Source organism: Lissotriton helveticus, chromosome 3_1, assembly GCF_964261635.1.
Source record: "Lissotriton helveticus chromosome 3_1, aLisHel1.1, whole genome shotgun sequence".
NCBI lineage: Eukaryota > Metazoa > Chordata > Amphibia > Caudata > Salamandridae > Lissotriton > Lissotriton helveticus.
This window is the reverse complement of record NC_136061.1, coordinates 1,241,671,222-1,241,685,190: the sequence shown is the minus strand read 5'-3', so window position 1 is coordinate 1,241,685,190 and position 13,969 is coordinate 1,241,671,222.

Sequence of the window (13,969 nt, the reverse complement as noted above, 5' to 3'; positions counted from 1 at the left end):
CACCTCCCCCAGCGCCCAGACTTGGTGGCACGCCTGGACGAACTCCACCCTCTGGAACCTCTCAAAACCGCCACTGACCCATCTGGCACTCAATGAGACCCTTCCTCCCCGCCAGTTCTCCCCACACAACTTCTACCCCTTTCCTAGCACCTTGACGATTTTTCCCTCCAGCTGCACCTTCTCACCCTCACCCTCAAACTTCATGATCTAAAAGCCCTCTCATTGGAACATCTCCCCCAGATAAGCTCCCTTCTCTCCTGTACGAAACTGCCCAGAGCCCCTGCTAGCACTGGCGTTAGAGCTCACCTTGACCAAATCTCTCCCCTCTCTATCTATAAAACCATATCCCTACCTAATGCACCATCCCACCCCGGAAGATCCTTGGCCTATCTCACGATCAAGGATATAGATGACTTACTCAACTCTTACTTGCTTATCCTAGACCCCAACAAGATTCAAACGGGGCAAATCCAGGCCATTCACCCAAACCCGAACAGAGAACCCCCTACAACCTTCGAGTCATAAACAACGACAACCTCATGAGAGTGAACATCACACAGACTCCTCCTCCCCCTTACACTGGTACAACTTAAATGCGTACTACTCAACTGCAGGTCAGCCAGCAAGCACGCCTCTGATATCTTCAACCTCATCCAACATAATGAGATAGACATCATCATCCTCACTGAAACTTTGCTCAATCCCTCTTTCACTCCAAAGGACACACCATCACAATGGATACCATCACCCCTTGTGATTGGTCCAACCACCACCGCTTCTTCTTCCATATTAACATGGTGGTGTCTCTAAGGAAGGGTCAACCAACGAAATTGAAGATTTGGAAAAGGGACCTCAGAGATAGCAACACAGCCAATCTGGCAACCCACTGTAAACTTGCCCTCTCTTCCCAAGTCGACATGTCTGAGGTTTATGTACTCACGACTTCTACAACTCTACTATCTCTAGCATAATGGATTCTGTTGCTCCACTCCAACAAAAATATGCCTCAACGAAAACATCCAAACCATGGTTCAACTGCAGCTTAAACTCAGAACGTCACAACCTTAGGGCTATCGAATGTTCCTGGAGGTCCAAACCATCCGCGGACCAGCTAAACATCCTTAGAACAGTTAGGAGCTCCTATAACATGCAAATCAAGAGTGCTAAGGTGACTATTTCAGATCCCAACTAATCATGCCGCAAATCGCCCCAAGAAACTTTTTTAACTCGTTAAACAACAATCGTGGAAGCACCAAACCGACTCATGTGATGATTTGGCTGCTTTCTTTACTTTGAAATCAAGACTCATCAATATTGAACTGGATACCAAGCAGGCTCCACTGCTATCCAATGGGTCTACTCCCTGCCCGGCCCTAAAGGACAAGACCGAACCGATGAGCCTAGGCATCAAGAACAATGCCTCCTGGGTCACATTTACCCACTCAGTGAAAGAGACATTAAAAAGGTTCTTCAGAGTATCAACTCTTCTAATCACTTCATCTACCCGATGCCACCTTCCATCTTCAAAGAAATCAAGGGTGTTGTCTCTCCCATCTGGACAAAGATTGTCAATGCGTTTTTGTCACAGAGGATGATCCCGGAGTGCCTAAAAGCAGCTCAGGTAACACCCATATTAAAAAAAACTACAGCAGACAGCGCTGACCGTAACAACTTCTGCCCTATCTCTAACATCCCCACCCTCGCCAAACTCCTAGAAAAATGTGTCCAATCGCAACTCTGTGCTCACATAAAAAATGTCCATCTCTTGGACCAGCAACAATCTGGCTTTCACAGTGGGCATAGCACCAAATCGGCTCTCACTCACATTATGGATGACAATCTGAAAATGCTTGATCAAAATGAATTGTGCCTCCTTATCCTCCTTGACCTTTCCTCTGTGTTTGACACTGTTAATCACAAGAACCTCCTATCCATTCTAGAGCACAGGATTGGCCTGTCAGGTTTGGTTTTGCAATGGTTCTTCAGCACAGATCCCTAAGAGTGAAGGCGAATCACTCTCTCTCTCAGCCATCTCCAGTATCCATGGGTGTCCCCCAAGGGTCCGCCCTATCACCCAACTCTACATGAAAATCTCCTCCCTGGACAACATCACCTCACTCAACACTACCCTACTGTCATGGGGCTGAGCCTTGCATTCACACAGTGTTAAGTTGACATGACCTTATTGGAAGTTTAAATGCCATTTTTCCTTTCTGCTGCCTTTTGCACACGGCACACAATTTATTAAATGTTTAGTGTTTAGCAGAGCGTTTTCCTTCACACGAGAATAACATGTTTTTCTATATTAGCAGCCTCTGAACAGTGAGTGCCGAGGCCTTCAAGGTTATTTTTAACACAGTGGTTGTTGTTCGGACTGATCAGCGCACGTTCTAGACATACCACATATGCAGTTGTGGCCACCTCTGAGATTGACGCATTTAATAATGCACTGGGTAGGCATGATCACACACACTTGGAGAACATTTGTGTGCTGAGAGCTTGTACAGAATTTGATGTGATCCATTTCTGCTAATATCAGAGGTATGGGGCCGCCTATGTAATCCCAAGAGACGTTCTGTAGATATAAAATAACCTACTAGCAAGGGAGGGTGAAATATAGGTATATTTTAAACCTGTTTCCATTTAGCATTATAACATGCTTTCTCCCCTTGTATTTTATGGAATAGTACCTATGCTGACAATCTTGTTTCTAATAATATGTCTGCTTGTATTAGCTAAGATGCTGCACATGAGAACACAGCGTTAGAAATAAATATTTAAAACTTACACGTGTCTTCTTTTACTTCCTGTTTTGGACTGGTATGAGAGTATAATGAAAGAGTGTTCATGTTTTCCACATTGCCAGAGGTAACCTAAGTCGCATGTTCTGGGTTGTCTAATCATTGGTATTCTGAGAGAGCCAATGAGACACAGATGCTAGTCTGGTAGGGGATTTTGGGTACTAAGGTGAGGTTTGGCACACCCTAATTCGCTGAGGTCCCAAGTCTCTATGCACAGTTCTGTATAGGAGCAGAATCCCTGCAACATGGCGCCCTAACGATGGTGGGCTTATTTCATGACGCTTGAGTAGTACTTCTATCAGTCCTTAGCCCCTTCATTATTGTTTCCGGTTAACAGTGTTGTTGGATAAACCTACCTATTGTTACATAGGTCTTTTCGAGCTTGAATCTTTTAGAATGGTGTCCTTTTGAATTACTACCCAGTTGTGCTAGATTGTTTTACATTGTGCCTCTTCTTCTCTGTGTCACTATGGCTAACGTTGACATACCGCAGCATAGTCGCATTGCGGTCCGCAATTATTTGCAGGCTTATAACGTTGTTTTGGAGGGCATGGCAGTTATTTTAGTAGTGAGTGCTGAGGTTGCTTACCCGTTTGAGATTTTCTACTCATGGGTGATGTTTTCTAAAGTGGATGCGGCTACGCAGGTGTTTCACACTTACACTCACACAGCCGTGCCCGTGGACTATGTTCCATATAGGACACAGGAAATTCCGATTTCTGCATGGCAGCACTGTGTTTGGTTTGAGGGCGTCCATCCCCACAGTGTAATGGTGATTAGATTGGGTCCTTTGTCCATTCCAGGCGCTTCTTGGCCGGTTTTGGCTGGATTCACCCCGCATCCTCGTGCGGGGATAGTCCCCGTTGCTGAATTACGGCCCGATATAACTCTGCAATCAGTGTTATTCGGGCCCTTGTTCAATATATTACCCGCAATTTCCAGGGCGGGACCCCTGGTATTGCAGCGCTTCCAGCTGGACAGAGCGGAATGAAGCTTAGTCCTGTTATGGTTAATGCGGTTATAGGCAAGCGTCCCCAGGATAAGGGTGATATGCCTTTTTGGCTTGCCGAGAAATTTGACCAGCTGGAGGCAGTTTTTCCTAATTGAACTCCCGTAGAAAAACACAGGATTCTTACAATTAATTTACCCAAGGACTTGGTACCAGAAGCCGGTGACTTCGAATCATGGGGTATTTTTGCGGCGTTGTATACGAGGTGCTTTGGCACTCCGTCAATGGCTGTCCTTCCGATGGTCATGAAGCGTGTTCAAGATGAACACGGACCGGAGGCTGCGGTTGAATTGGGAATGAGACTCGTGGGCTCATTTGATGTAGTTTCCGATCTGGTCCTTTCTAATATAAAGGGAGATGCAGTGAACTTTCAGGTGGCTAATGCCTTACGGGATGTCGCCGATGCCGACAAATCCCAACAGTTGCCTAGAATTATTACGGCGGCTTATAAAACCATTGGCCGCAATAGTTTAGGTGTCAATCCCTTTTCTGCTAAAGATAAAAAACAACCTCAGGGTCCGAAGTCTGAAACAGACGTTCAACCCAAAGCTCCAAAGCAAAATTGGAACAGAAATAAAAAGCTGGGGAAACAACAACAGTAGCAGGAGTCCCGTCCCGCGTCACCCGTGCCTGTGTCTACTGAGCGCGTTTATGATTTGCGAGACCGCACTACTATTAAGTCACCTGATCGATTTCAGGTTCCTGATCAACGCTCTCCTCGTTCTTTACAGGACACATCGGCCTCTTTGTCCGGTGGTGGAGGCGGCGGCAGAGGTCAGGGTGGCCAGCAGAGTCGCGACCAGACCCGGCCGAAAGACGGAAAAGGCAGGCAGGGCGATTCTTTACAGAAAAGACCCCAGTTTCAGAAATAGAAAGTTGCTGCTTTAACAGCGAGATATGCCACAGAAAGTGAGAACGCAGCTTTGGAATCAGACATGAGCGCTGACATTGTTGGACAGCGCAGCGGAGATTACCATAGTACGAGAAGCCCTGCATCCACTATTGAAGGTGACAGCGACTGACCAGTTTGTTGTTGTTGAGACAGCTGTTACTAGAGTAGTTCCCCCTGACAGGCTTTTTAAAATTGACCTTTTAATTGAAGGTGACATACAACGCACCATAAAAGGAGTATTTTGGGAAAATCTTACAACTACCTATGACATTTTGTTAGCGGAGGCAGACTGGCCCCCACCTTTTGTTCTCGCAGCTCCGAGAGGGGAGGAGGTAATCCTCCCTAGTTTCGTGCATACAGTGTCTAAAGAGCATGCCCTGAATTTTGCAGAAGAGTGGGCTAAGGCCCTTGCGCCGGCTTTGTACCGTACTCACTGTGGTTGGGATACATTCTCCCCCCACCACGAGATTCCCTTACGGTCTATGCGACAGCCTCAACCTCAATATCCCATGCGGCGTGGGGCAAAAGCTTCTGTTGCGGAAATCGTTGAGCAATTGTAATGTCAAGGAGTGATTGAAACCTGTGTGTCACCGATGAATAACCCATTTTTTACTGTGACCAAGCCTGATGATACGTACTGTTTGGTATTGGATTACCAGCATTTAAACTCGCATTGCCGTACCTGTGCAGTACAGAATACCCACGGCTCTGCTTTGCTGGATGGTCTTGTGCGTAAACGGTTAAAACAACACTTGACATATCCAATGGTTTTTGTGCCCACAATTTATCTGGTCTGTGTTCCCAATGGACCAGTTTTACCAGTGGTGGCAAACAGCGCCAATTTAAACGCCTGGCCATGGGCTATAAGGATAGTCCGGGTGTGTTTGCTGCCCGTATTGTCTCTCTTTTGGAGAGAGTTGACCCAGATGCGTGTTCGTATGTGGATGACATGTATGTCACAGACGACGAAATCTGGGTGCATCTGTGTCGGGTTGACTGCATAATTTGTAATTTTGCGGACTTCGGTTACAAAAGCAACTTTGCAAAGTCTCACATTGCAGAGTACACAGTGTTGTTCCTGGACTATGAGCTCAACAATGAAGGTTGAGGATTTGCTCCTCACTTCTTGGAGAAATGCGCACATCTGCGCCCCCCCGACAACTCTGACGAAATTACAATCTTTGCTGGGATTTTTGAATTTCGGGCGTGCATACATTCCCGAATATGGCCAGTGTATCGATGTATGCTTTAATACAACCTACTTTTACCAAATCGTGCTAGCTGCCTGAACATTCAGCCATTTTGCAATCCTTGCAGGCTGATCTGCTAGAATCTAAATTCTTACTGACTCGTGATAACCACGCCAACCTGATGATAAGAATTATCCCTGGGGCGGTGGGTTTTACATACCTTACTTTTAACAAAGGTGACACAGTGCCTATCGCTTACAAGTCACACTTGTACACTTCGGCTGAAATGCGGTTTTCCACTGTGGGATTTTTTTTTGACAGCAGTGCAAATGGCGATTCTGAAGGAACGCGCACTGTCGCAGGGAAAACACATGTTGTTTTTACCCCATATCCTGCTCTGGAGGCAGTGACGAAAGTCAGTGTACCCAGTTCTAAAGCTTTGCACCCACGGTGGATACAATGGGCATCATCATTGATGTCTCCGGATGTCACATTTATTTTTGATGCCTCCTTACAGTCACAGGAGTTTTTGCAGTATGAATTTGTTCACCCTGCTCCGTTGACTATGTGGCCTTTGGAGAATTTCCATTGTATCATTTACATTGATGGTTCAGCGCAAGTTGCGTATTGGTCTAAGCATGCATGCATCTCGGCTTGCGCCATAGTGGTTGGTACCATGGTGAATGCTGAGTTCAAGTCCGATGTCTTACATACGCAGACATTAGGGGACTGTACCGCCCAATTGGCAGAGCTCCATGCTCAGATGCTCGCATTAGAGTATGCAGATCCTGGTGTGACTACTCTTATTGTGAGTGACTCTTACTACTGTGTCCAGTCTTACAATGAAAACCTGTTCTTTTGGACTCAGAATGATTTTTGTGATTCCAAGGGTAGCACAATAAAACATAAAATTATCTGGGTTTGAGTGGCTGAACTGAAAGATCAGCTACCACTCGTGTAAGTAATTCATACTCTTGGGCATCAACGTGTGGGAGTTCACGCTGTTGGCAATAGTTTGGCCGATGAGGCCGCGAAAACAGCAGTTTCGACATATTTGGTTGCAGCAGTTACACGTTCCAAAAGTAAGATTGATGATGACATCTTGGCAGCAATTGCCGCTACTGAGAAGGGAAGCAAATGTCCTACAGGATTTCCTTCAAAGTATTCTTATCACTTAACCACATCGCTGCTATAGCTATTCCCCTGCTGTGCCGGACAGCAACCAAAATGGGTGTGGTCATGACGAGCTCAGCTCGTCATGAGCACCTGAGAGGTATATGCATTGACGAGCTGAGCTCGTCATGAGCACCGAAGGGGTTAAGTCCTGATAAAGTTCCTTATGTGAAAATAACGGACGTTGATGAAAGATTAATTCCCAACGCGGAACGCAGGTCCACACCAATTACAGCTGCCCACGAGGGTGTTGCGTCCGCGCATGCAGGCGTTTCGGCTACTGTATCTCAGTTACAACAATGTTTCTGGTGGCGGGGACTGTACAAACAGACGCGTGATTATGTCCTTCAATGTGACATTTGTCAGCAGATAAAGCCTTCGACTGCTTCGCGTCTGCCCCAGACACAGTTGTACATTTCTAATAGACCTCTTGGTGGTGTTTATTTAGATCACTGTGGTCCTTTTTGCTCTTTCACTGCGTATAAGTATATCTTAGTTTCAGTTGATTCTTGCACACGCTTTGTTTAGGCCTGGCCAAACCGCAGCGCTGATTCGCGAACTGTCATAAGAGACTTGCGTGTCTTTGTGAGAATTTTTGCCTGTGGCACCTTCCATTTGGATCGGGGTCCGGCGTTCACCTCTAAGGCGTACAAGGATGCCATGAGTTCATTGGGGTCCAAGTCAAGTTTTCGTCTCCATACAGACCTGAGGGTAATAGTGCTGTGGAACGCATGAACCGAGATTTAAAGCAGTCTTTGACAGCCAGGGTTATAGGTACTGCCAGGAACTGGCTAGCCCATCTCAATAGCATACAGCGTGCACTTAATAATCTTCCTAGAAGGTCTCTGGGTGGGCGGACCCCATACGAAATGCTCTTTGGTATCAAAATGTTCGTCCCGGACCTTGAAGGTCTAGACCGGGTGGCAGCTACCCCCTTTGACATAGATGAACATTGTCATGTTTTACAGAATCTACAAGAGACGAGAGACAGTCTTGCAAAGGAACACTTGCCCTCCACATCAGAAGCTGCGTTGCAGATTCCGGTAGTTGGCTGGCTACCCTGAGATGGAGAACTGGTTCGAGAGAAGATCAAGAACAAGAAAGAACTTGGTCCCTCATATCGAGCTCCAGTTCCTGTACTTGGCGACCAGGGCACAAGAACAATCATTTTACCTCCACTTCCAGGTCGTAAGGAAAAAAGCTACATCTCCATTGACAATGTCAAATTACGCAGAGTGGACGATTCTTCTTAGTATGACACCTGCGGTCTCCTGTCCATCTATACTAAGGCATTCTGTTTTGGCCCCGGCTCCTAACACCAGGCCTGACGATGCCATCGAGATGCCTGCAGTTTCCAGTCCTTTATTGACTTCCCCACCTGATGCTCATCTTGATGAGACTGAATATACTTACCCCACAGACTTATCGATGCCCGATCTGCAAACTTGTTTGGCTACTGAGTCCAGATTTTCATTTGACACTAACTCTACCACATCGAGGACCCCTTCAAAAATTTCTATTTTTGCTACATGGTTTAAAAAACATTTTTTGATTCCTCCTTGGACCTACATTTGGTTGGGGATTTTTTCAATTTTTTTGTTCATGTCAATTGGATTTGTGGTGTATTTTTTCCGTCTTGTCAACGGACACTATGTTGAAGAAAGAACATCTATTCGACATATTAATGGAACATTGGCACCCCATTCCTCATCACACAGATTGAAGAGAGACTTGGCTTTTGTTAACATTACTGCTTGGCCCGTCTTAGATGGGATTGTATGGGATGCTGTTCGATTTCAAATCCATGGTGCCACAGAGGTTATAAATGTCCCAAATGTCCTAAGGGTTTCTATGGGAGATGTGATTAAACAAAATATACGTTCTGATGATTGGGATGTTCAAGCCATAGAGGCTTTGTTTTCCGATTTGAAATATTATGCTGCTTTTGATGCTGAAGATTTATATTTAGATTCGGCGAATTATGGTGATTTGTTTTGTTATCAACACTTTGGCAATCACTACCTGCCAAAGGCAAATACCAGGAGGAATATCGTTAATTATACTCAATGGGAACATTGCCCCGCTCCTGTTGACGGCAGCTCAAGTTCTCTTTTAAAGAGGTTCACATATTTTACTGATTTTAAGCAGTCCAATCCCAATGCATTTTATTTTAAAATGACCGAGAAGTCCACTTCCAAAGTTTGACTTACCCACACTAAATTAGTATATTCCAAGTCCTTTCTTGACCAATTGGCTATTGGGGCTATGAACTGTGGAACGATACCATTGATCTTAAATCTGTTTGGGGTTCTAAAGGTTGGCAAGTGCAAGGCACTGAGGATTTGCATCGCGCATGTCTCATCCAGAACCATATGTTGTTTTTGAATTTTACTATTTCACAAACCACCTGCTTTGGATTGGCTACTACTAAAAAATTAAATGCTCCTACTTTTCCAGAATTGGAAGAATATCCCGGTTGGGATAATATTACTAAATTATCTATTAGAGAATTACAGACTCTGTTGCTTAATTCTACTTTTAACATATCCAGTTTGGACCCTAATGGTTGGTTACAATGGCACAAAAGTGCAGATTTTTGCCAACATTGTTTTCTGGGTTTAGCCCCTGGCTACATACAGGTTAGAGTGGACCCTCATTTTGAGAATGGCCATTCTGTGACTACCTATTCAGTAGGCAAATTATGTCAGAGTTGGCTTAAACATTCCACTTTAGCGTCAGTTAAGCTACATTTATCTAAATTGACTGACGATGTTGATCTAAATGACTATGTCAAGGGCCCTGCTTAAGGCAGATCCCAAAGGTGGATATATGCTATTAACAACGAAGTTTGGAAACTGTCCCAGATTGAGGCTGCTTCCCGCTTAAGAGCTATAGATCAAGCAAATTTAGAAAAAGTGCTGGCAGTTGTAGATAACAGCATTAACACGCTTTCTTTCCGCATTTACACTTTAGATAATATTGTTTCTTCTGTTGTTGATATTGTGCAAGATGATGTCTCTGTTTTGTACCATGGTCAAAATCAATTGCGTTCCATTATGCAATTTGCATGGACTTTGCAAACGTTAAAGGCAGGAAAAGTGCACTGGCACTACATGAACATATCATCTTTGTTTGCCCCTTTTAATTTGACTGACAAGCAACGTTTTATGTCTATGAAGGATGCAACTTTTTCTATGTTACATATTAAAAAGTTAGAACCTTTACCATTTTCTGTGGCCGAAACAAATTCTGCTGTGTGGCTCGTCCATATGAACCTCTGGGCACCTCTTATCTCCATGAAGCTTGGTCACTTCCTTTTACCTTTAGGTGCCTGAGGGAGGGAAATAGGTTTATTTGAATGGTTTAGAATGCACGACAACACCAGATAACTCATTAGTGTGTAGGAATATCCAATTGCATGGCTCATGCAGCCAGAATGCGCCTAATTTAGCCTGTGTTTTGAAAGGTACACCAACGCCTGCTATCATACCCACATTCACATTACTAGCAAACGGTAGTTATTTACTTTTAAATAATGAGGATTGTTGTGGGATGTTAGCCAGCATTCCTTACATGGTTACAGTCAGTGAACGAGTAGTCTGCTGTAAAAACTTAATGTTTCCTCCTCCACATGGGAAGCTGGATGTTTCCATCTGGCCGTCAATCCCGACCTTGAAAGTAGAGTTCAACAAGATAAGTCGCATAAGAGCTCTTTTGTCTAAAAAAGTATTCAGGTGTTGCAGCACACCCGGATGGCACTCGGCGATCCGGGTGGGCCCCGATGATGAAGCATGTCACCAACCAGGTTGGTGAGTGAGGAGATTATAAAAACAAGGAACATTTTCCTTGAGTCTTCATAAATTTCCCCATCTCCAGTAGGGCCACCTCCCGGTCCTGTGGTGATACTCCTCCTTTTTGTTTATACATTATTGGTCTAGGGGACCAGGAGTACCTCCCTCCACTTTTGTGGAGAAACCCTTACTCTCCTATTGTTTTTTTGACTTATTTGGCAGCGCACAGCTGCAAGAGTGCACATTTTTTCTGATCATTGCTAACCCGCGTTCACTTTTAAACATGGGAGACAACCAAGGATTTTCCTACTCGAGCGAGGAAGTAGATGCCATCATGGGGAATCTATCCGCATTTGCTGATGCGAATATTGCCCAAACAATTTCACAGACATCTGATTGGGACAAACTGTCTGAATTGAAAAGAAACCGTATCAGGACGATTCTACATGGTACTATCATGAAGGAATACATTACCAACAACAGGGCTCTGAAAGGTCTATTGGTTACAAATGCTCCACAAATTTTCCTTGACGATCCTGTCTTCAGGAAAGACTGGGCACTCATTGCCTGGCATTGCACCCATGACTGGATATTACTAATCTTAAAAACAGCGCTATGCCTCTCAGAGGCAATCATGATAGATATTCAAACAACTGAGAATCACATTAAAACCACACTAACCGGATATAAGAAAAAGCTTAAAGAACTCAACAAAGAGATAAATGAATATAGGGATAACCTAACGCAACAAAAAGTACTGAAATTTCATAAAGATTTGAAGAAATTCACATTTGTCAAGGCATATCCCTATTCAGACCCAGAGTATACCCCTTAAGCAAAACCAGACGATTAGACCGATGCATCTAGCAACTCCTCGACAGGAAGTAGCAACTCAAGCACGGGAAGCAATCGCCAGAGACAAAGAGGAAGAAATAGACAACAGCAAAATTGGCCTACATTTAATCCACATCAAAACCCTGGCTTCCAACCCATTTACCAGCCCCACCAACAATACCCAATGTATGGGTGGCAACCACCTTTTGCACCACCACCCCTCTTCCAGCCACCAGGATACAGGCTAACCCTGGGCGTCCGAATCGGCTACGCCCACGGAGTAGGCGTAGTGTTGCCTCCTACTCATTTTGCGTAGACAGCGTAGCCGGCAACACTACGCCCACTCCGTGGGCGTAGCCGAGTTGGCCGCCACCCGCCTCCCTCCCGCCCTCCCCTACATACAATATCTAAGCCTCTACCCTTAATGAAACTATTTTAAAGCACTTACCGTGTCCGGGGGCTCGTCCGGGGCTCCCTCTGGGAATAGCGTCCTTTCCTGGATACCAATGCGCATGCGCGGGCGGCCGCGCATGCGCATTTCTCGGGAGAAATGCGCATGCGCGGCCGCCCGCGCATGCGCATTGGTATCCAGGACGACGCTATTCCCAGAGGGAGCCCCGGACGAGCCCCCGGACACGGTAAGTGCTTTAAAACAGTTTTATTAAGGGTAGAGGCTTAGATAATGGATGTAGGGGAGAGCGGGAGGGAGGTGCGTAGTGGGGCTACGCGGAGTGCGGGAGTGGGCGTAGCTTCTCGCCCTCTCCGTGTAGCTCCGCGGAGCCCCACTACGCCCACTACGCCCAGGGTTAATACAGGCCCCCTTTTTTAGCCCGGGGCAGGAGAGGAAGGGGAAGGCAAAAGCCAAACAACCAAGTCCATTGGGAAGAGGAAGATCCGGTGGGGAGCTACACCCGGAGCAAGGCCCAGGCAGGGACAAGCAGCAGCAGACCTCAATGACGAATCTATCAAAACGACCACTTTCTCAGACTGAAGAAAAAGTCCTGAATAAAGGACTCGGATTTGTACCTACGGCACGATTGGATAAGTTCCAATTACATTGTGAATTAGCGTCTTTTTTCAGAAAATTGCGACTCAAGGCTTTCTTTGTGAAACAGGGTGCACCAACTCAATCTGAAGATCAGAATGAAACTGGCTTGCGTTTGAAATCAACCTTCATACCTCCACCTCATACCATTCCAGTGGAAATTCAAGCCTTTGAGCAAGCCGTCTTTAATGACATTGAGAACTTACCGGCCGCACAAACCTTTCAAAATATGAGCAAGGAAGAAAACGCTGCACTGACCAACCTCAAGTCATGTGATACAATCATCATAAAGCCGGCGGATAAGGGAGGAGGCGTGGTGATTTTAGACAAGGAAGCCTACCAGACCGAATGTTTATGGTTGTTGTCTGACACTGGAAACTACAGACCCCTCCCTTCTGATCCTACCAACGACCTTCGCAGCGATATCCTGAGCCTCGTGGAGCATGCGGTGTCTAGAGGGTTCACTTCAAAACAAGAAGCAGATTACCTCTGCAAGAGTGAAGGCAAGATTCCCTATTTCTACATCTTGCCCAAAATGCACAAAGGCAAGAACCCACCACCAGGACGACCCATCGTGTCCGGGATCAATTCCCTCCTGGAACCATTATCCAGCTTTTGTGACTTCTTCTTTAAGAAACTGGTCCAAGAAACCTCCACATATTCCAAGACACTAAAAGCCTACTGAATTTGATTAAAGACCTCACTACAGATGACAACACCATCCTAGTAAGTTTCGACATCGAGAGCCTATATACTAGCATCCCTCAAGACGACACCCTGGAGGTCCTCAGAAAAACTCTAGAAGAAACTGCATGGGATTACAACACACCTAAGAACTTCATCTTGGAGTGCGCCAGACTAGCACTAAAAAAGAACTATTTTGAATTTGAGGGCACGTTGTACCTCCAGACAGGGGGTACTTCTATGGGAAGTATTTTCACCCCAAGTGTGGCAGGCCTATATGTGCATGATTTCGAGAAGAAGTATATTCTCAATGCCAACAATCCATACCTCTCCAATATTACTTTCTGGAAGCGATATATAGACGACGTCTTTGTCGTTTGGCAAGGACCTCTTCTAACTCTGACAGAATTCACGGAGTGGATCAACACATGCGACCGTTACCTCAGGTTCACCAATACCATCGACCCAGAGAAAATGATCTTCTTGGACATCTGCATAACTAAGGAGAATGGTCGCCTGGAAACTGACACTCATCACAAACCCACAGTGA